Source organism: Coturnix japonica, chromosome 8 (genome assembly GCF_054131305.1).
Source record: "Coturnix japonica strain WE chromosome 8, WE-NBRP24, whole genome shotgun sequence".
In the NCBI taxonomy this organism is placed as follows: domain Eukaryota; kingdom Metazoa; phylum Chordata; class Aves; order Galliformes; family Phasianidae; genus Coturnix; species Coturnix japonica.
This window is the reverse complement of record NC_140670.1, coordinates 27,134,013-27,159,016: the sequence shown is the minus strand read 5'-3', so window position 1 is coordinate 27,159,016 and position 25,004 is coordinate 27,134,013. Positions and strand designations below refer to the sequence as shown.

General features: G+C 36.6%; 1 protein-coding gene across 5 annotated transcripts in view; it reads right to left on the bottom strand.

Annotated features, from left to right (window-relative positions):
• The window catches only part of ATRNL1 (attractin like 1), a 402,227-nt gene that overhangs the window by 60,272 nt on the left and 316,951 nt on the right, over positions 1-25,004 (bottom strand). The gene's annotated exons all lie outside the window — the stretch shown is intronic.

Below are 25,004 nucleotides of genomic sequence, written 5' to 3'. Positions count from 1 at the left end.
TCCACCCCAAGGAAAAGACATATGATGGGAACAACAGAGAACATAGTTTTGCTCTTAAGACTCTTGTGAATCTTAAATATCTATGAGATATAGATATAAATAAATAACATATTTATGATCATATATGTCAGCTGCCAAAATCAGTACAACGCAGAAGTAACATCTGAACTATACTGATTTATATCAACTACAAATCCAATATTACATTACTATTACACATTGGGAGGGGGGTTGAAACTAAGTGATCATGACTGTCCTTTTCAATCCAGGCCATTCTATGATTTTATTATTTTCTTTATAGTTTTGTTAAAAAAAAATCCTGCAAACAAACTTAAGTATTATCACTAAATGTTACTTTCCAAGACTGCTCCCCATCAAGGTTAACACTTAGAGTGGGCACAAACATAATAGAAACTTCACAGAAACAGCATAGGAAAGGTAACTTTGCCTCTAAGGATGTTATCTGACAAATAACTAGGCACCTGAGAATTAGCGCTTTGTGAAGCTGTTGTGTTAAAACAACCAGGATTACTTGCATGAATGAAACTGTTTACGTGCATTACCCTTGTTGGTTTAACTCAAAAACGTGGAATACTTCAATTTTTTTTATTTTTTAATAAGGAAAATATTCTTCCTTTAAAATATTACTATTTTAACTTTTTTTTTTTTTTTTTTTTTTTTTTTTTAATAGCAAAACAGCAAAGCATAAAGGATTTGCTGAACTAGGATTTCCTGGATCGTGAATTATTTTCCTGACTTAGATGGAAAGCATCGCTTCTCTTTTTCCCCCCTTTCTTTCAGAAAGTACCACATTCTGAGCATGTCGAGTCCCTTGAGCACTGCGAACTGAAAATAAGTAGCTGGATTATGCTCCCATCGTGCAGTTCTGCTGGTAGTTCTGTTCTACTTCTGTTTCCTATGGTACAGCAGGGAACTTCTCTTTATTTTCTATTTTTATTAGTATACAGTCACTGCCACCAAAAATCATTATTCACACTGCATTCTATCGTTCTTACACTTATTGCATGAAAGAACAGAAAAATCTTATTTTTGTTCCAGAAAATGTTTTGGCCTTAAAGTTTACACTGTAAAGCCCAACAGTTCCCAACAATAATACTTCAAAGATCCTTTTTTTCCCCCCAACACACACCTTTTCCAGAGCAAAATGATCTTATTTTATTTTTCTTTAATGTTTCCTTGAAAAAGATTTCAGTTGTGGTTTTTTTTTGTTTGTTTTTGTTTTTTAACTTCCCATTGAAATTTGCTTCAAATCCACATACTCCGTGAAGATAAAGACTCTATTTTTCTAACTCAATGATTTATTTTCCCTTAGATTTGTATGCAGGATTTAACCCACTACAAAGAGTAGAACAGAGGAATGCATGACCTTATCTACGTTCCATAGAATGAAACATTTTTTGCTGCATGCAACCTCTAGTGTATTTTCTCAGTGACTAGGCTAATATTGAAAATTGTGCATTTCATCATTATTTCTAATTCCCCTTCCCTCTCATCTCCCTACCCCTTCACTATACCTTTCCAGTCCTATGGTGTTCTTTTCAAAGAAATAAATGCCCCAGATCAGATGTCGCCAGCTAATACAATAAGCAGAAGAAGCAGGATCTTATTTACTTAAACAGTGGCTGAGATTTGAGATCAGTCATTGAGCAGATGTTATTTCTGAAGTTGAAAGCCTTCAATATGATTGTTACTATAGAAACCAAGCTTTGTAAAATATTCCAAACAAACACTTCTTTATTAGCTAGCACTGTAACTATAGTGGTCTGCATTACACTGCATCCCACAGTATGTTATTAACCAGAAAAGAAATAAGTGTGGCCGTCTATTTTCAATAGCAACTACAAGACAGGATTTCTATAGGTCTTAAAAGATGCTGTATCATAATACCAGTCGCCCATAAAATGACACATGCTGTATTCATTCAATGCTAAGCTCCAGGCTGTTTCATTTCCCTCCTCCTGTGGACAGCCACACAAATCAGAGCTTCCCTGTTCAGCAACAGTGAAAAACAGGAACCCACTGCTAATTCCTGTGGTTAGATCAGCAGCACAAAACCAGTAGTGGTTTCTAAATGCCAGCCCCAGCCTCTTTAGCAATTAGAACATTCTTTGCTCCTCAGAAGACTTCTTAAAGGATCTTTCAGCTGCCAGCCATACCAAACCAGCAGTTCAGACCTGTTGCGTTACTTGTGAATCATTCTAGAAGAGTTCAACACTGAGCATCTGGCTCCAGTGCAGCCAGGTGGAGCCTAGCAGTGCAGGATCCCTGCATCTCAGTGACACAGAGCTGGTTGTGGCTGTTGCTGCCAGGAGACTTAGGAATACCCCATTAGATCAATCTGCAAAGGAACCATATCTCTTTTGCTACAAATAAAAATACCCACAGGCAGATTACAGGGCATGTAGGACTGAAGTTCAGCAGGTCAAATCTAGCTTCCTGTTATACCACGTGGAATGAAAAACTGTATTTAAGGCTACCCAAACAAATTAGAAGAAATGTTATTACAGAATATATACGTCATGTTCCTCTGATGCCTTTCTGTTTTAGAGGCATCCTTAGAAAAGATAAAATGCTATTAATTTTTCAGACTACAAAGATCATCAAAACAGATGGTAGTACATTCTGATAACTCCAAAGCAGTTCCGATCCTGAACCTGTTGCTGTGTGCTCCAGTTCTCTGCTCAAATAGGAAAATTTTGCTGGAATCTTTCAGAACCTTTTTCGCTCTCTATGACATGCAGAGCAATTATCCAAGGTTTACAATTTAATTTAAAGCACAGCCGTGACTCAGGTGACATCAAGGACTCCTGCTTTTCATTACTATGAAACCACACTGTTTTAAAAATGCAGTGATACAATCAGAGAATGAGTAGATGTGTGTATTATTATGGACAAGAGTGGAAGAATATGTGCCAATGGTAATTTCAACACACAGTTCCCCTGCAGTGAGGGAAACAGAAGAGCATAACTAAAAAGCCACTTAAAAAAAACTTTAGTTCTGATTTGCTGTCAGAGACAGTGATAAAAAAAAAACAACCCATAAATCATTTGAAGTTTAAGGAAAGCATGGCAAAAGGAAGTTTTGGAAACAGATGACAAAGCAAGATCACTGCAAGCATGCTTTATGAAGGCAGAGCTACTGGTTAGAACTGACTACATGAGACTGAATGCAAGGAATGCAATTACTGGATAGCAAATATCCCAACAAACATCCATTGAGGAAAAAGCTGTTGGTACGTGCTGTGGTTACACAGAGGTTGAAGGTTCAGTTGTCTACCTGCTATAGTGAAAACATCTTAGTAGATTTTGTATGTTTGTGATTTCTGAGGACAAGAAGAATGAATTTTACCTCCTAACACAGCCTGAGAAAGTCAGCTCCTCTGGACAGGAGCACTCAAAGGACTGTAACAGCTGACTACAACATATCTGACTGACTCTGCTACACAGGAGGCTCGAATTCCAGGGGGTTAGACTCGATGATCTCTAAGGTCCCTTCCAACCCGCACAAGACCATGACACTATGATGTGATGACTCTTTCACCACTTCCCCCTGTGGAGCGGATGCACAATGTAAAACAAAAAACCCCTGTAATTATATGTACCTGTGGACATACTACACACAGAAATACGGGTCATCATTTCAAATAGTGACATCATAAATCTCAGAAATGCTATGCTCAAGCAAAAATGCAAGTAAAATCAAAATTTTAAAGACCTGAAAAATGAAATCCTCTCAAAAATCTCCTCAGATCCAGAGAAAACATTATATCAAATCCCCAAACACCTGTTGAAATGTGTTGCACTAAAAGGTTCCAGAGCCATAAATATTTTGAAGTATTTCATAGACATCTTTTACTACTCTTTGGTCATAAATTGCCAGAATGGTTTCTGCTCTCTCCAGTTCCCTTGTCTCTGATTCTTCTGTTGTGACATTTCTGGATGACTTCCAGTTGTGACTTGTAAAGTCCTTGTTTCTGCAAAATCACCTACCGTTGAAATTTGCAATTCCAAACACTATCTTTTTGGTCTGTTTATCAGCTAGCATTCTTTGTTCAAGTAATCTTTGCCCTTCACATTCCAATTGATTTTGTCCTTATTCAAACTTCTATGAATTTACCATAAGTAATGCAACTTGGAATGCAGATGAATCGGTTTCTTCATTCAAGGAAAAAAAAAATACCTTCATGTAACCTTCAGTGATGGGAAGTGTCTGAACATTCACTTAATAACTAATTTATTTAGGGGATTAACATTTCATCCATTCAATCTTTGTAATATTGGGTATTATCTGTTACATTTTCTCTATGTATTTTAAACATTTTTCTTATGTCTATATTAAATGCCTCGTCATTATTTGGTGATTTTCCTCCATTTTCTTTTGGTTTTGGTCTTCAGAAAGTTTCCTAATTTTCAGTGAACTGCTGAGCAAGCTGAAGATGTTAATTGGATATATCCCTTTTTTTTTGTAAGAGTTTCTCATTAACGACTGCTCTCGCAGATGATAGAGATGTTAATCAATTTGCATCTGTCTGTCCTTTTAAAAGATTCAGCTAGGTCCCTAATTAACCATCTGTAAACAAACCGTTGTTCAGTAACATGGTTCAGCCACTTACTGCCAGTTAGCTGGTAAGGGCCTTCTGCTCTCTCCTCAGCCCTGCTGTAAATATTTGACTTCTCTCAATATTCAGTGAGTAATTGGAAAAAGACAAGTGACTCACAATCCAGATTGTAGATCATTGGATTCTCTCTAATTAAGTCAATGGCACTGCTATTACGAGAAAACAGCAGAATAGTAGGTGTCTTTTGCTCCCATAAAGAGCCTGGCTCTTCACCAATACTAAGTCATGTATTCCATAACTACAATACAGGAGGATACTGAAGTTAGTACTTTCCTAAAACTAAGATAATAGAAAGTCTTTACAGGCAAAGTTAATTCCCCAGACAGAAACTTATTTCCCCACCACAGCCACCAAAAGAAAGACACATCCTTCTCAGCATTTGCAAGGATTGTGATGTTCCAGAACATCAAAATTATTTCATATTTCCTATAGTTCCTAAACAATACGTTTATCAACTACTTTCCTTTAATGTTGTTACCAAAGGTGCTCTTTACCTAATTATACTCCACGCCTCTTTCTATACCTGGAAGCAACAAGAGTTTCTGAACAGCTCCAAGTATGGTAAGTAACTTAAATAAATCTTGTCTCTCACCACCTCCTAGAGACTGTGCCAATGCAACCCAGAGATCTTATTTTATTATTATTATAACACTTGCAGAAAGTAATAAGTAAATATCCACTGCCTTAAATATATACCCTACTCCTAGCACACTGTCTATGGGAACGCACGTGCACCATGACAGACTGGACGCACAATTGTTAACTTTTTTCTTATGGGCCACTCATAATCTCTGTCTCTTTCTCATGAATAAGTTGTTGTCCATACTGAAGAGCAACTCATAGCACAAAAGGAAACGTACTCTGTTCTTGCAAGCAGATAACTTTCTGAGGTGTCAGTTTGGATTACTCATTTTTACTGCACAGGAGCAGATCAAGGGGTTTCAGCTTTGTTCAGTACCTCAATATAGCTATGAAAACTACAGATATTACCTCCATTCCTGTTAATCCACAACAGCATTTTTTTGTGTGATGAATACAAATACTGGATCAGTGACACAAAAATAGGCTTTTAAATAACATGTCGTGAGCAGAAAACAGGACAGAAATCATTTAGTTTGGCAGATGTGAATTTAGAGTGTGAATTCACTGAAATTATGTATCTAAATCAAAACGTGATACTGTTTTATGCTTTCCATCAGCATATCATCAAGGGATCCTGTGACTCTTATAGTTCAGCACCTTATTTATTCTCCAATTGTTAAAACAGTTATCTGGACAACACTTGTATGTAATTAGAGCCCTACTACATAGTCATTAGTAGTTAAGAAAGATCATTAGAAGTTGAAAAGAAAATAAATAAAATTAACTTTTAATCACTAAGGCTGGAAAAAGAAAATACATGAAGGGGAAAAACAGAGCTACAAACCAGAGACCTTCCCTAAGGATTTTCACACTTCATTCCACAGCTCTACACGTCTGCGAGTCAGTGATCTTCCTCAAAATCCAGTTTTGTTACAGCATATTCACTTCATATTGTTTACAACAGATTGTATAACATGAGATTGTCTCTTTTCAATTTTCCACATTCTTCAAAAGAAGCATCATGTGTAAGCTTGTTACCAGGATTCTTAGATCTGCCATGCTCTTCTATCATTGAATTACCGTATACGTGTAATTGATCAAATTCATATGCAGCTATATAATGCAGTATACTGCGTTATGCCATAGGTAGCCCACTGCACACTACCATGCTCTTGTTACAGACTTAAATTAACACTCATTGGAGACCTAGTTTAACTCTGCAAATAATTAATGCAAAATGCCAAAGACACTTCTCAGTTCTTAAGATCTGGAATTCACCTAAGAGCTATGAAATATACACTTGGTATTTTATTAGCATCGGTTCAGTGTGCTACCTTATGAACCTAAGAGCTAGAAAATAAAACCTTAGATAACTGAACTGCAAAATTCACAGTTTCGCCTCTGAGAAACAGCACCTGCCTCTGGACTTCAGATTTCATTGGTACAAATGAAGGAATTGGGCTTCATAATCTATGAAGAAGAGAACTTGACCCATATCAGAGATTTTAAATACTCTTTTTTTTCCCCCTGTGTGAAACATGTGTCATATGCATAATGTATGGCAATGTGATCCACAGAGCTTTTTATTGATGATTGTTTTGTGTGATCTATAGAACTCACACATTGCTCATATTTATGAGTAATGCAGTCCTCCCAAACTCTTGCTCACAGGCATATGAGATGAAAACATTCAATGAATATCACTTTAGGAAGGCCACATTATTCCTGAATGTCAGAGCTTATGCAAGTCAAGCTGAAGAAGGCATAACGCTGACATCATTAATTACACAGTAAATTCTTTATGCATGTTAGAAAAAGAAGTTATTTAGAAAAGATGTGAAATTTTTTCCTCTTGTACCAGTTTTTGCATACTTCAGATTGAAAACCAATGTCTTAGCTTCCAGCAAATCAACTGCAAAAATAGACTGTAAAATTTTCTGAGTTCATAATCTCATCTGGCAGGAACTAGTCGTATTTTCCAATTTGTATTTAATACATAACAAGATTTTTACAGCACATATTTCTAGTTCTGTTTTCTTTTTTGACAGCGCCAAGGTTCCATAGCTATGGTGCTCCAGAGCTTCCAGAGAAGTTAAGGAATTCCCATCCCCAAAATGCTAAAGATTATGTCTTGGCAGCCTACTGGGAGGTTTCTTTGCCTATGACAAAGAGGTTGGAGCTTCATGGCTTTTAAGGTCCCTTTTTAACCCAATCTATCCTATGATTTTATGAGTAACCATCAATGACTTTGTTACATGTAATTATTGGGGACACAAACTTGCAAGGCTTTAACTACTGCTTTTGAAGAACAAAGCTAAAGCAGCATATACATATATATATATTTCTCTTTTTTTTTTTTATGGTTGGTCACTGCATTTTTTTTTCTAAAAAATTTCTAAAAATTTGAAATAAATATTAAAAAGCTGTATTGGAGACAGTACAAAAGACAATATTTTCTCTAATACAATTTCATCAATGTACAGGAATATAACTATATTCAGTGTTAAGTATTTGCTTTGCAACATTCAGCAATAAATCAAACATTATTATTTTAATAAAGAAGCGGTTTCAGTATATTAAATACCAAATAAAACAAATTTTAAGTGTCGATTCATAAAGTCTCTAATCTACCTACAGATTTTTAAGTTTCTCCATAGGACATAGTTTATAAATCTTAAGGATATATATTTAAGATTATTCTTAATCAATACTAAAATCAAATATTTGGCAATAAGCTCACTTTAAAAACTGCAGGCATGCAATTTGTATTTGGCCAAGAAAAAACAGAATGAACTGATGCAGCTACTTATGGCCTAATTCCAGCTTCCTAAATGGAAACAAATGATCAAACTGTATTCACAGCATTGAGTGGAAGACCATTTAATCACTTGACATTTTACCACCATGACAGCCTATGAGAAAATGGTGACTTGTCTTCATTTATCCAGTAAGATTCAAGAATTAATTTACTCAGAAATTCAGAAAGAAATTTTCTGTCTTCTCTTATGAAAGTGACACACTCAGTTCTGAGTCAATTCAGAAATAAATAAATGACATTTCAAGAGATTCCCTCTCCAGCCAACATGTTTTTCCACAGGAATGAGAAGAAAGAGAAATGCCTGTATAAAGTTGGTTCAATAGAAGAACAGCCCTGTGATAAAACTAAATCAAATGAATGATAATAAATTTGTATATAACAGAAATAGAACTTGTAGTCACTAGTATACAGTGTGTGTTTAAACTAGTTCAACATATCTTCTGTCATACAAACTTCAGGCATCTCACTCTACTTCTAAATATTTTACCAAGATGAGTAAGCCCATGTTGAACTGCTTTCCAGGTTCAAGATACGCCTATTACATTGTTTGTGGCTACTCTTAAGAAAGACTTGAAGGTATGAAAATTCTGAAAGACATTTATTTTGCATGTAGACATCCTGCCTTTACATTCAGTTTCTTGCTGGTACCTATTGCAGCAAAATAATCATACAGCTTATCTTTCAGTTAATTTTCATATGCAAGAATATGATCATAGGCTCATGCTGTGGCTAGTAAAGTAGGCATTCCTATTTAAAAATTCTTTGACTTGAGAACAGATTAAGAAAGAAGACAGAAGCAAGATCAAACAATCATGCAAGTACTTCCATGAAAGGGAGAAATATGGATAATGGTCCTCAGTTTGTTTTAGGAAAAGAAATTGAAGTAGCCTTGGTGTCTGCCATAACACCTGGTGATGGTCAGACATTAACTGTTGATGAATATTTAATTCTAAGTGGGATAGCGCACCTGAATGTTACTACTTTATAGTACACTAATTGAGGAATTTACTTAAGGGATAGGAGACCACTGCTGGAAGAATGAGATCTACCATGGTTTCCTAATGCTTCGGACACTATCATAATTTAGATGCATAAGCTACAAAATGTCCTTGCCCACATTTCTCTGCTGTTTTGCCCTGAAGGTTACATCAACTCACTGAACTTCTCCTTTTGGACCAGAAGCTGTTCTGAATGTTTCAGGTTTCACCAACACAGAGAAGCAGTCTTCATTTAGTGCTATGAGTTCACTTATTACTTAGGCTCTGCTGAAATCTGTGTCTCCATGGAGAGACATTTGATGACTACCTAAATCTCACCCATGTGTCAGATTTATTAAAACTTCACATCAAAACTGGATGTAGTCAATTTTTGGCTTCTCATTCAGCTGTGCATGCATATGGGTATATATTGACTCTGCAGATAATTAGCCAATAGTAAATTTGGCACAAAAATAACTCAGGGGGTTCTGTTCTCCTAGTTTTGACTAAACTTATAATGCTGGAAGAAAAAAAAAAAAAGTAACCAAAAATCAAAACCAACATCAACAAAACAACAACCAATTCTGCACTAGTTACATGTTTGATATTAAGCAAAATTTTATCTAACCTGATACCTTTCATTATACTACTTCCTTGACAAAGACTGACAGGATGAGATGTTGCTATACATTCAATACCTGTGTTCAGTATGAATTTAAGGTAATACTTTCATACCACTTACAAATACATGCTAACTATTATTACATCATCTCAGTACCAAAAGGACATGGAGGTACTGGAGCAGGTCTAGAAAAGGGCAATGAGGCTTATGAACGGCTTGAAAAATCAGACCTATGAGGAGAGGATGAAGGAGCTGCAGCTGTTTAGACCGGGAAAAAGGAGGCTGAGGGAAGATCTTATTGCTTTCTTCCAGTATCTGAAAGGTGCTTGCAGTGAGAATGGGGCAGGTCTCTTCCCACTGGTGACAGAATGAGGGGAAATGGCCTCAAGTTGCACCAAGGTAAGTTTAGGTTGGACGTTAGGAAACACTTCTTTACAGAAAGGGTAGTTAAACACTGGAATAGGCTCCCCAGGGAGGTGGTTGAGTCACCATCCCTGGATGTGTTTAAGAGCCTTTTGGACATGATGCTCAGAGCTAAGATTTAGCAGAGGATTATTAGAATTAAGGTACTATGGTTAGGCTGAGGTTGTACTTGATGATCTTTGAGGTTTTTTCCCAACCTGAATAATTCTATGATCATTTGTTTCAGTCACTCATTGCTAATTTTTAAATACAAAGTAATAGGTTCAACAGCTCCACTGACAGGGTGATAAATTACAAGAAATCAAATGAATAAAGGGTACTAACTGTCACACAACCAGGGAGATTGTGAAAATAGCAAAAAAAATCTTTTAATTAACTCAGGAAATTAAAAGGTGACTTTAATAAAGATGCTTAATAACAAGACACACTCAAATGAACTCAGCAGCACATGTTAGAAAAGGACAAGAAATAATTTCAGATGTGCTTACACACGCACCAAACTAAAAACAAACAAGAAGATGTATGCTATAAACTGATACCTGCATAAATGATAAATCTTTGATATTAAAGATTATCACCCAAGATCAGTCCTGATGGAGCTGTATCTGTTCCTGTTCATTTCAGGGAATTTGGACCAGACAACCTTTAAAAGTCCCTTCTAACCCAACTATGATTGTATGTTTCTGTGGCTTAACTACAGATGCACATATAAATTATAGCCTCCTGGAACCTGAGCATTTAAAATACAGATTCAGAACATAACTATACTGACTTAATAATTTATTTGACTTTTGCTCACTTAAGTAACGTCAATTTCTTTTTGTAATCTAGTTTTAAAAGTGTATGACAAGATTATCTGCTCTTCAGAAAGAAGAAAATTGTTAAGAAGTGTTAAACCAAGTTCTATCTTAATAGTTAAAAAGATGTCAGTGGACAAAATAGCCACAGGCTTCAGCAATTTATACTTGCATGGCAGATTTTTTCAGCGGCAAACAAAATTAACTTCTCAAAGACAAGACTGACACTTAAGAACTCCTTAACATTCAGGGTTGTAGATACAGGTTTCAGGGATACAATACAAATCCAATGAAAACAAGGGAGATTACACCAAAAAAGCAAATTTGAAATATATCTTACATAAACACAGACTTGATAGTGACAAACTACCAATTGGAATTTAGAATTGGAGTTCTATTTTAACAAATCTTATGAAATGATCTCGATTTCCCTAATCTCACACCACATTTCTCTCAACAATTCTTGTTTGCTCTTCCTACAAACTGTGTTGTAAGAGTTATGGAATTAAACTTACTCAATTTAGAATCCATGTTTGTTAACTTATTCAAATGAATTTGGCAACGTACAGTGGTACCCCATTTATTCTCAGCAGCCATGCCTCCCCCTCCCCCAGTTTTCTCATTTCCTAAAGGAAATTGCAAGCTAATAGAAAAAGCAGCACTGGAACTGCCTCACATCCTATAGTTATTAATTAAGCAAAGTCTGGTTCAGTAACTCTGGATACTAAAAATACAGAGTTAAACAAAGCACAGTGCCTTTTGACACTTTGACAAAGTTTTGACTTTGACAGGCATTTTATGAAATTTATGCAATAATATCCTCCTTTCAAGGAATTTCTCATAACCCCCAAATTAAAAAACAAACAAAAAACACCCAAAAACAAACAAACAAAAAATCCCACATTAAAACAGCTCTTGACCATTTCTTTTGAAAGACACCTGCATAAATCACAAGTTATAACATGCAAGTATAATAATGCAATAAGGCTAAGTAAGTTACCCTACAGTCATGAAGAAGCTGCTTACTGTATAATTGTTCTCTACTCCTATATGCAGATTTTTTTCCTACAACTAATTAAACAAGGTACGTGGCCTTTTTAGTTGATAATGTATTACAGCTAGTTGATAATAAATAGTAAAGCTCAAAATACTCTAATGAGGGACATTTTTAAGTGTTCCTGATATCCTCTAAGATCTTACAAGATAATTTATAGTTGCAGTTGACTGTTAAGTGTGTAGGTAGCATGCCAGGAAAAATGCACATAAACTCTGGTAATAATAAGTCTGTTCATAGTGAACCTTTTCTAGAACTTAACAGGTTATCATTAAAGCCATTTTTGAATTGAAGGCAATAACTGGTTCAACATATGTCAAATATCTTTTAAATTCTGAATGGCATTGAATACACTGAAAACTTATTGCAAGTTTAAAAGCTAGAATAAATGCCATAAATGAAAGCTTAAGTAGGATATCGCAATGAATTTTATCTGCATACACATACATTACTGAGAATACTCAAAAGCAAATCAGTACTTATCCTACATAGGAACTGAATCCCTTCTTCCTTCATACAGCTTAATGGATGGGAGCCTCTTGATGAAAAGCAATAGAAAGAATTGTCCCTGTACTCTGGGTTTTATGAAGGATTAAAGGAAATTGCTTATCAGAAATAGACTGACATTTGCTTCTGGTTAGGAGTACGTGCTCTTCATACTCTAAACACAGTCATGCCATGAGTTCACTATGTTCATAGAAAGTGAAGCATCAAGTAATGTTTGTCATGATGCACCTTCAGAAGCTGGAGCTTACGTTTCAAAAAGGGAAATGAAAGGTGTTTGCAGAGAAAGGAGAAAATTCCTCATATTCCTCATGGTGACAAAGAGGCACAAAATTACTGGCAAGAAAATTTAACAGAGGCCAGGCAAACTCCCCACATTTACCCCTGAATTGACAGAAGCCGCTTGGGTGACTCAAACACTTTTCCTGTTCAAAAGGGGCTGTCAGCTTGGGCTTCAGCTATAGGGTTTTTTCCTGAAGTAAGCAGAATCCTGTCTCCAACCTTGTCTCTAGCTATTAGCACCTCCATCTGCCAATTTCTGCAATAACAAAGAACCAGAGCTTTGGCAGACTAATCCTGCAGGAGCAGGGCCCAGGCTGCCAACCTCAGAGGCAGAAACATGCATGGGTCTGAACCAACAGGAGCTGAGCTTAAAGCAAGAAGTGAAAAAAAAAAAAGAGAAATAAGAGATCGCTCCTAATAAAACAAAAGTCACACAACTGCTTGCATCCCAACTTCTTTAACTAATAGAAAGATGGAATAAAAGAATAGCTCAGGTTGGAAGGAACCTCAAATATCTTTTAGTTACTAAGCCCCAACTGCATGCATGGTTGCCAACCTACATAGACCAGGCACCAGATCAGCTGCCCAGGGCCTGATCCAACCTGGCCTTAGTCACCTCTTGGAATAGAGCATACACAGCTCCAGGCGGTCTGTGCCAGTCCCAGCAGTATCTTCTTGGTTGCTCTCTTTTATGGTGCATCTCTTATATTGATGAAAGGACATACTGAATATCACAAACAGTACAGAAGTAAAGTCATCAGCCCTGATTAATTTTAGACGCATTCACTCTACTGCACCTGAGCCTCAGTTTTCTTTTCTGGTCTCAAAGCTGCCGAGTGTCTGAGGTTCTTAGCATACTTGTGAAAATCTTTTTAATCAAAGTGCTGAAATATTAGCACAAAGGCCAAAGGAAAGTCCCGCCTGCAACGTGTGTCACATCACATGTACTGAGGGCACACTGCTGCAAAAATTACTGTAAATTATTTTTCTCACACACAAAAAAAACCAAGACTCAACATATTAGTTTTAGACTATACTACCTTCTATTCCAGTCCCTTTAAAAATCACCTATCTGAATCCATACACCTTGTTTTAAGAGCAGGATTTTGACTGACTCATTCGGTGGGCTGCTCAGGCAGTTGGGGGGGAGTTACAAGAATGTGTTCAGGTTGAAGGTGCAGTTGATAGGGTCTGATCCTGAAGGCTTAAAATACCATAAGCCACTATAGTAACCATCCAGCGGTTAACTTTAAACTAAGTATTGCTTTGCTAGCGTGCAGCCCAGGGGCTAATTTGTCCCAAACTAACCTTCTGTGTTAGTCACACTAGTCAAATAGTTGTTTACAACTAGATTTTAGCATGAAGATTGCTATTTCTTTTGTCTTGTTTGCCTGACAGCTGTTCCTGGACTCTGTTTTCTAGTTCAACAGTGATATAAAATACCTGTATTTTACCCAGGCAATATTTATTTTCCTAGAGAGCAGAAAATGAACAGGCTTGTGAGTGAAATTTTGTGTAAGCAGGACTTAAATAATAAATAAATCTTTTCTAATGAAGAAAAGCAGAAGTCAACTCTCACACACCTCTGTGGTGTTCACCTCCTTTTCTGCACTTAGAAGCAGGTTCCTGGGTACTGCTGTTCCAGCAGAGTTTGCACAGTGCATGAATGTAGGAGGAAACAATTGAGCACAACCTGCCATAATAACCTTCAGTTAGGAGCGAGATGATAACGGAAGGTTTTTATTGGCCTGGAAAACACTCAAACAGAAGACACAGAAACTGAAAGGTAACACATTCCAGCAGACTTTTGTAGAAATCACTAACATCTTCCACAACACCGTTCATTGATGTTTTGTCACTCTGCAGTTAAACTTTAAGAAAACAAGAGTTTCCAAATAGAAGATACAAAGCATTCCACACTGTTTGAACAAATATTATTTTAAGTTCTCTGAAAAAAACTTTAAGCCTTTAATTTCTATCCTTCCAGTTAAATGTTCAGAAATTTATTCACGTGATTCATAGAAAAAATACACAGTTCTCCATTCTTCGATAAGATAAAGATATACTTTAAACATTTCCCTCCCCCGCCCACCAGATTTTATTTTTTTATTTAAACATTATACAGGTGGGGAAAAATAAGGGGAAACAAACATTAGATTGATAAATATCACAGTGATGGGAATTTCTTGCTCTCAGACCATTCTGTTTATATTACCTAAATACTCTACATATGTATATATCATCACAGGGGTATATTTCTGTCTGGACTTTCTAGACCATGATCAATGAATGGTAAAAGTGACACTCAACAACAGGAGCAGGCTTTTTTTGTTAACAATTTCTGTAAGACTTGCATAGTTTCCCTAGTGCCCAGACTCTGAGAACAAACAACCTAAGCTGGGCTGCAAAATACAATGATTTTTGCCAAAAGAACGTGTTGCAGCTTGGCAGTGGGTAATCTGTAATCAAGAGTCAATAGAAACAAGGAAAAATAACCTTTCAGACTTATTTTGAAATCAGGGGATTGCTCTGTTTTACTAGAGTCAGACCTAAGAGAACAATAAGATGTACACAGCAAAGCCTTTATTGACCAACAGGTCAATCTATCTGTGGAGGAAAAGATGTTCATGGAAGACATTCAGGCGCTACAGTGATTGCAGCAAGGATCCAACTAATGAATATGTTCAGAAAGAGGCGAGAAAAGAAGTCAGAGTACTGAGCAAAGTTAGTCTGTGTGAGCTACAAGGTATTACAGGAAAAGGTCTTGGTACAAGCTGCCCTCAGTGATAAAAACAATCTTTATCACCATCGCAGTTAATGAGGAAGAAGCACGGATACTAAGGTACCAAGATTCACATACAAGACAACGTGAAATGTAAAATAAGGAAGAAAATTTTAAAAAAAAAAAGTGATATCAAGGAGATAAACCCAGCTGAGCAGTCTGTTTTCACCTAGTAGACTACTGTCAGTAACATCAAGTCCTTTATCTTTCTCATTACACCTACAACATTCAGGTTAACACACTTCCACTCAGTAATTTTTATAACAATGTAGAATTGAAAAAAAAATCAATTTTAGAATATGAAACCGTAACAAACAGCAAGTAGGACAGAGCGGAAGCCTCCACCTTCATCAGGCTGTGGAACAGGGACAGGCAACAGCTCAGAGCTGGTCACTCTTGGATGCCTGAAGGACTCAGTGCAAAAAAAGAAAAACAAAAAAAGCCACAAAAGAGAAAAGAAATATGGAACAATAAATTTAAGCATATAGAACTTAAACTATTGCTTAAATGCCTGCTGATGCACTCGCACTGCTGACTTTAGTCATTCTAAGTGACTAATTGAACAGAAAAAGAGAAAATAATACCGAAATGCTGCATTTCTTGCAAGGTCACTTTTAAAAATTATGACTATTGTTCAGGTAAGATTGAAGTCCTTAATGCTTTTTTTGGCTAGTTTATTCACGTTTTCTTACTTAATGACAATGCTCAGACCAGTATCATTCAACTCTACCCTTCAGAGAAAATGATGCACCATCTAAAAATATTAACATAAATTTCACTGTAAGAGGATTAAAACCAAAGTAGTTCTATCCAAATTAATTTAGCTAAGTACACTAGATAAATAAATCAGCACCCTTCTACTCTCAGAAAGCACTTCAAGCAATTTCAAGTCATTAAAAATACTTTTAGTTCCAACATTTTGGCTCCTAGAACAGTCTTAATGGTTATATGACAGTATGTTCTACTACTGGCTGTATGGCTTTTATTACATGCCATGATCTATTTGATGATTGTGGCTGCTTTTTAGAGAACTACAAAGAAAAACTGAAATAATGAATTATTTTTCAGACAAGTCTAATAAAAGTGTTAATCAAAAATACCATAAATGTCAGAGGCTCTCATAAATCCTACATTTTATATATTCCTCTCGCTAAACATTCAGCCAATGGAAGAACAACCCTAAAAGGGAAGAGAGAACAGGCCAAGAAAGAGAACAGAAGCGCTCTATATGAATTCATGGAATCGTATCAATTTATTTATCTGATCTTATGTACTTATTTATGAACTAGAATTATTCTCCTATGACTTAATTTTTGACAGCTTGTAAACATCTCAAAGAAATAAGTTTATGTTTGCTTTCTGGTTAAACTATAAGGTATTCCTATCTGACAAGATACAATTATTTTCTTCTCTTTATGCTGCTATCACAAAATATCAGTGAGTTTAAATACACTTCTTGCAGGATAAGAATGACTTTAACACCCATTTTCCAGTGCCTTTCACATGACTAATTCAGAGAAAACAAATTGAATGTTACAGAATACAATCTGAAATGGACAGATTTGATTTATAATAATAATTTTCCTTTTTTTGGTGACATTTAGCAAGACATATGTGATTTGATCCTCTTTCTGTCAACTTTTAAGTTCATTAGTAAGGAAAATGTAAATACCTACAACACTGTACATTTGTTAGCAAGAATTCATTTTGCATTTCTATGAGGAACCAAGAATATTATGCTGGAAAGTGAAATTATAGAGCTGTCAGTTACATCTGTTGGATTCTGTGCTGATGTTAGTATGATGCTATGATTTTTCAGGAAATCTTTGTGAGGTTTCCATAGAGCTGTGCATATCTTTTGTTCTACCTATGGTGCAAAAACCTGCTAATTTGCCTCACTTTCTACTTGAAAGTTAAAAAAAAATAATAAATATATAAAGCTTACAGATGCAAAATGCATAAACAAAACCAAACAACAACCACCAACCACAAACAACCGAGCTTTAAAATAAAACTCAGAAGGGAATATTGATGATACTTAAGCAACAATTAATTTTTTTCTAGGTATATTTTCTACTATTAATGTAATTACCCAAATAACATTTACCAGCAGACTTCACAAGAAACCAGACTTCTTGCAGCTTTGAAAGTGTAAAAGCTTTACTATTCCAACCTGCAACGTTTCTCTCTCATTGCTCCTTATTTTCACTCATCCTGCCTTTAACCTGGCAGAGATCAGGCTGCTGTGAAGGGCTGCCATGAGATCATGCAAAATGCATCGGTGAAGTCTAATGCAGGCAATGACAGAGGCACAGGAAATAACTAATTTCTCATTTTGTGCCTCTTCCTCTCTTTCCTGTCAAAATTCTAATTATATAAAGAAAACAACACATTTTACTGACATTATGTCAAGTACTCATAACTGTTACCCAACATAAGTGTTTGACTCTGGTTCCCAAATAATAATGTTAACATAACAGAGAACAAAAGGAGTGTAGGCTGCCAAGCCTGCGCAGTAAGCTACTGTAAAATTTCTAATACAAATGACTTCCTCCTGGACACAACTGCATTTAATTTGAAGATTTCTTAGCAGCTTCATTTTCGGGCTATGTTACCCAAGATGCTGCTTATGTCATCAGCAGTTTACACAAACACAATTTCTGACAGCAAAAGCTATCCTCTGAAATGTTCTTACAAAACATTTGTGCTTACAACTCTAAAAACTATATTTTCATGACACACAGATTGACCCAAACAGACAAGATACTGAGGAGCACTGATGCCAGTGGCAGACTGAATGGTATCTCCAGCAGTAATTTCAGTGTGGAAGAAAAGTAGTAAAAAAACCCAACAAAAAACAAAAAAAAACAAAAAACCCAACATAAACAACCAAAACCAACCATAAAATCATGGTGGAAATTATACCTATATAGACAAGATGTGTTCTTTTAATACTATTTGATCCAAATTCTGTATTTCCAACCTATTTACCTGCCTTTACCCGCTTATGTCACTCCACTTGGGAAGTCATTCTACCACACTGCATCATCGTACCCACATGCATCTTCAAACCTCAAAAGAACATTATTTGCCCTTTTACCATTATTGGACTTTAGCTAAGCTTCATCTTCTGCTCTTTCATAGGAGAAAAGAGCCCAAATAGAACTTACTGAACACAACTAAGATCACATCAGAGAAAGAAAAGAATTGTATTACATCCCATTCCACTTTCATCATGTCCATAGCAAATGTCTTCAGGTTGACTAGCTTAAGGGAAAAGGATTTGCTGTAACTGTACACTCAGCTGAGCCCTTTGCAGATCTGTGTCTAATGGCATAAGGAGGTTACTTAACTCCTTGACTTAAGGGACACAGTCCAGCTGGTCAAGAGGAGAACTGAACAGAATCAGCAACTTGCCATTCTTTTCAGTTGCTTTAGATGGGCAGGGTCAAGAGAACAAAGGATAAGTTGCATAGTATTAGCATCCCTTAATGAACTGCTAGAGGCAACTGAGACATTGTAATCATGAGCACAACCTGAACAAAACGTAATTAAGACTTCTGCTTACATTATTTTAGCACTACAGTTAACCCCAGAGACGCTTAAGACAGGCCTGCTTAAAAAACATTTTAAGAATGTCTTTTTTCTCTTCAAAGATGCATACCGTATGCCAGGCAATCTATAAGTATTTAAGTTCTCTCTAACTTACAATTACTTTTTTTTTTTTTTAAATCCAATTAGATTAATATATTAACAAGTACATCTTAAGATATTCTACACCCTTCTCTCTCTCTCGGTATCTGCTCCATTTCAGTTTCAATAACCACATGGAATTTGTAACCACCCCCTACCCAACAATCCCCTCCACAGGGGCCCTTCTATCAAACACTCTGTTATGGAGGCAGGACGCACACCTCTGCAATTAAAGTAAATACCAGCATTAAAAGCAAAAATTAATCTATCTTTCCACAAGACCAAGAAATCAAATAATTACATGACCAATATCAGAGTGCCTTTCCTTCTAGTATGAGTGAAATTTTTACCTTGCACTTATTTCAATTATGCTTTCTTTAAAGTAACTCAAATAACACACAAGACTACCAACCCCCCCTCCCCCGCTTTGTTCCAGAATTTCCATGAAGAACCATACTAGTCAGAGTACTTGTCACCTCTTACTGTTCTCCGTGGAAATGAAACAAGATGCTGGCTACCAGTGCCCACCTAGTGGAAGACTGCCATTTCCTACAGTTCTCAGTAAAGCTGCTTCCATATACCCTTTCAGCACAGGAAGCCATCAGCTAAGGGCAATGCAAAAAAAGAAATACAAATAAAAATTGAATGCAGTGGTATTTCTAAAGGAGGGCAATTAATCCTAAGCTTTTCAGACAAGTGAGTCTTTTATTTAAAGAAAGGCTGGAATATATTTCTGACTCCTCTGTTTAGGACCCACTTGACTGCCAAGCACAGGGATACTCCTGATATGCTTATGAGGAATCTGAAAACAGAAATTCATTAAAAGGTAAGACTGTGTAGCACATCACCAGTAAAAAAAGATCATACTGTGGAAACATGCTGTAAGACACTAAGGAAATAGATCCCCCCCTTTTTTACAGGTAGATATCATATGTTTAGCAGTAAAAATGTAATGCACAACACACAAAGCTGTTTTCCTTTAAGTGAAGTTATTAACAATAATTCTGGCTCAGCTTTTATTTTTTAGCAAAGATGACCTCAGAGAACCTTCATCTTTTCTCTAAAGCACTATACTGTAAGCCAAGACAATTGAACCCTTTTAGTAGGAAAGCTGGGCGCTCGAGACAAACTCTCAAGGGCTATTATCTCTGATACCATCAAACACACTATAATTTGTGCTGTGTATAGCAGTTTTGAAATGTGTCATAGAGACAGAGTGATTCATACTTTTTATTTTTCCTGACAATAGATGTTAATATTTTCTGGTATTTAGAGTGCCAGCTTTTTGACAACCTACATTGTGTTTTGGGTTTGGCTTTTTGTTGTTGTTATCTGAAAACTAAATTGTATGACTTGGTACAAAACGAAGCTTATCACCTGACTATCACTTCTGTCTCCTTCTCTTCTTATGGCTACTTATTCAAAGTGAATAACTTGTGACGAGGCAATGAAGTCTGGGGAATAGGAAAGGGAGGTGAGAGAGAAAAAGGAAGAAAAAAATAAGATCATGGAAATATGTTGATTTCAGTGTGAACAGAAAACTTTGCTGACAATGTTCTCTGGATAAAATCTATGAATTTGTGGCTATTAAAAACCACTTCATTCCTTTCCAGATATTCACATTTATTCAAACTCAACTATGCAAGTATCACATAAAAGTTAAATCATAAAATAAGACAAAGTCTTCCCTTGTCATCTCACCTCAGAATATTCAAAATCAGTGATGAAACTGAGAGAGCAAAAGCTGAGTTTGATAGAAACTTCAGGAGAAACAAGGTAGAATTCCTGGGGATGTAGGACTTCCTCCAGATTTGCATGTTTAACTTCAGAATGCCCTTGAATGCCTCATACAAGGTTTCTGGATAGCAACAAGTACTAAGATGAATAAACAGATCACAGGATTCCAGCCTTTGTCCAGCTCTTTTAAAAAATTATATTTCACCCTTGTTTGAAAGTAGAAGCATGAAATAATCAAGGTGTTTGGCTCTGAAGCACATAGTCTTTAGAAGCACTATTGAAGAGCAACAGTATATAAAGGTTCATACAAAGGCGAAAGTACCAAAATGTGACATTTCTCATAATGAGGAGATCATATGGCTTGTTACAAAGCAGAACACAGAGACGGCACAATCACAGTTATCTTCAGAACCGCAGCTCGGTCTCATACAACACAAAGAAAGTTGACTTCAAAGCATCCCAGGACATGCTACGGGCATGCTGGAACAGAACAAAGAGACAACAAAACGGGCAGAACTACCATGCTTGGTATCAGTGTCGACATTGCTTTACAGTTCATACTTTCCCTGCAGAAAGTAGGAGCAAGTAGACTCTATGAGGTTCTCAAACTGCTACTATGGCAAAAGAAAACCATTCTTCAACATCCAAAGGAAAACTGTTCTTTGTAGATTTTTTCCCCCTCACTCTTTCCTTTCTCCTACATCATATTGCAATAGTAAATGGCAAACCATAATGATTCCACCTATCAGAAGCAGGAATGCTGTACAGCTTCACCTATCAGAAGTATGGCACTTATAAGTCTAAATACAGCTATATTTGCAGTTATGGGTTTTTACAAAACATATACGACAAAGTTTTTTTTGTTTTTCTTTTTTTTTTAAAAGGTTCTGAGTAAGAAAATATGTAGAATTAAAGAACAATTATTTCAAATATAATTAATAGCTACTACATTTCTAAAGACATGTTAAATCATTAAATAGGATAAAGGCAAGACCTATGTGATACCAAGCTTGATACTTCTTGTACTGGAGGGAACTTCTCACTGAAGCATAACTGTCTGCTATCTCTATGGGAAATTTGAGCACTAAAGTTCTCCAGTTCAGCTGCCTCTGCACAGCAACCAAATCGAGGAAAAAGCAGATGAGTAAGACCTGGGAGACACTACTTGCCTACATACATGACAAGGAATTACTACAGAAAGCACAAAAAGCCCCCTGCACAACCTATGGACATGCAAAAAACAACTTAAAAAGTTGTAATCTATGTAAGCTGTCTAAAAGATACGAAGCTGTCCACAAAAGGTACAGCAATGAAAGTAGAGGTTGAACCTTCCCACCAATATCCCGCTCCATGTTACTGCCACATGACAGACGGCAGCAGAGATGCAGTCTAACAAAATGGCATCTAATGTGGAATGAGTATGAAATGAAACAAAGGTGTGTCACTGGATTCCTACATGTAGAAAAACAACTCCTACTGACATTCAGAGACCCTTGCTGAATGTTTTTTTTTATGTACATCAAGCAGTGGATGTGAACTCGGTGAGGTTGTGATGTTGTTGTAGTTTTGGTCTATGAAGCTAAAAGTTGCTGCAATTTTTTCCTGATAGTCACCTGCCTGCAGGAAAGTGCCCATCTGCCTCAACAGGCATCACTAATATTATTGGTAACCTTATATCTGCATGAACTGATCTCTAGAGTGCATCATACACATTCTCTGATACTAGCAGCACAAGGAGGAGCCCCATTATGCTCCATTCATATTTTTTTCTTTTAGCATCACCTCTGTGGTGAAAGTTTAATCTTGGTTCCTATAATAACTGCTGCTATTTGTGGTAGTATGGTACCCCTATCTGACTCATTCTGCATTAAAAAAAGGACAAAATCCCTCAGTCAATAACTCTTGCATCAGGCTAAGCTGCATGCTCTTGAGGCAGCTCTTCCTTTAGAAAGATAAGCAGTTTTGATCAAAGACTTCCACTAATGGAAAATCTATCATATTCCCTGAATGATGCATTCCAATAATAAAATACTTTGGCTTTTTAAAATGTGCATCATCTTTCCTGATCAAATTCTCTGACTTTCAGCCTCAGGATCTTGTTATGTTTTGTCTCCATGATAAATGAATCCCCAATACCAAGCATCTACTCTGTGTGCAGTGTCTGTCAGCCTCTATGACAAAGAAAATGAAACAGAATAAAACAGAAGTTAAAAGAAAGCCCCCATATGAATTTAAGACTGACTCAATGTTTTTAAACAAGAGATGTTTGTGTATTGCCTCAAAAATAAAATTGAATTCTTCCACCTCAAATGCTATGGCAAAAGAATCTTCAAGGTCAAGCACTTTGGGTCAGATTCAAAGACAAAGGAAGAGCCCTTACCAGTGCCCCCACTACTCCTGCACCAAAGATAAAAAATTAGGACCCAAAGAAAGTTAAGACTCCGCACATCCTTCCTGTTTTGATATACACCTAGTCTGGATAATTGAAAAACTTATTTGCATGCATACAAGGGCAAATCGTTCCCCATAATACAGCTTTAAAACAACGAATTACACCTCTAAAGCTCTTTCACTGTCCTAACATAGATTCACAGTGCCTTTAGTTAAGTAGTCAGTACATTAGTAGATAAGCATGGTGAATTTCAATCAGTGTTAAAGAAAGTCATGCTAGCGACCAAACAGACGAACACAATGATTTCCCAGGCAAAAAAAAACAAAAAAAACAAAAAAAAAACCCCTGACAATTTATCATCGCAGCAAGAACTGCAAGGTTCCGGGCTGCAGCAAGTGTTTGCTCAAATGCAACTACTGTGAGCTCAAAAATACCCTTAAACGAGGTCTGGGAAGGAGTGGATCCTGGCTCCAGCCCTTCCAGTTACTCAAGTACATTGCATGCACCTGAGCTTGCCTGGGTTGGCCCTGCCTTCCATCAGGTGTTCAATCACTGCTTCAAGCTACGACTTAACATTTCTGTTATACTAATGCTTAACACCAGGGGGAAAAAATAAATAAAAAAATGTGTTTCAGGAATATCTGGAAAACACAAGAAAAAGGAAATATCTTTTGATCTAATCCTGATTATTATTCACATTTATACTCAGCAACAGACCTTTGACACAACATGACATCTCAAACACTAGAAACAAAGCATGAAGCTGGATCAAAAACATACCCTTCTAGACCAGAGTGCTGTTTTATACCTTCAGCAAAATGCCCAGAACAGACACAAGGAAAACAAAATGGCTCTGTCATTACAGCTGACCCTGAAACAGATGTAAATCCATTCTTGCTGAGGACAGTGCAACAACACAAACACACAATGTGATATGAGAGAAACAAGTAAAACTGGCAATGCTGATGAATCTCAGTGGCAAAGGGAAAGTGGGAAAATCAATTCAGATTGCTATTAAGTCAACCCACGGTTTAGTATATGATCACTTGTCAAGCCCAGCCCATACACAACTGTAGAAATGCATTGCTTAGGCTAAGACACAGCCATGTCTTTTGCCTCTTGTCTCCTCTTGGAAAAATAGCATAAACATTCACCATAAACATTATTCAATATCAAAGCATTTACAAAGGTTTCTTTTATTAGAGAACATATAGTCAGAATAATACAAGTTTATAGTGGTAATTACAGAGTAAATGGATTGCCAGAGGGTATCTAAGAAAAGACTCACCAATGCTGAGGCTTTCATTTAGCATGGATGCTCACCAATGTTGATGCTCACCACAAAGGAAAAATCTCCAGAAAGAGACACAACCTTAGTGGTGGTCAGCCCTAAAATGGGGGGTGAGGTCAGCCTTAAATGAGAGGTGGAGTTAAGCTCCAACCCTTCTGGGAGCACAGCTGAATTATCTTCACCTGTGCTCCCACAGCTGACTTGTTGCTTGCATCAGATGGTTAATCAGAGGTTCAGGCTGTGATCAACAGTTTCCCTTACAGGGAAGTAACAAAACAGCATCAGGACATCAATGTTCAGGAGTAAACAATAAAGTTTAGTTGTCCAGTATCTACATATCTTAAAGTTTAGTCTCAGTTTTCTTTGTGTACATCCACATTCCAACAGGCTCCTGCAGGCAAATGCCTTGG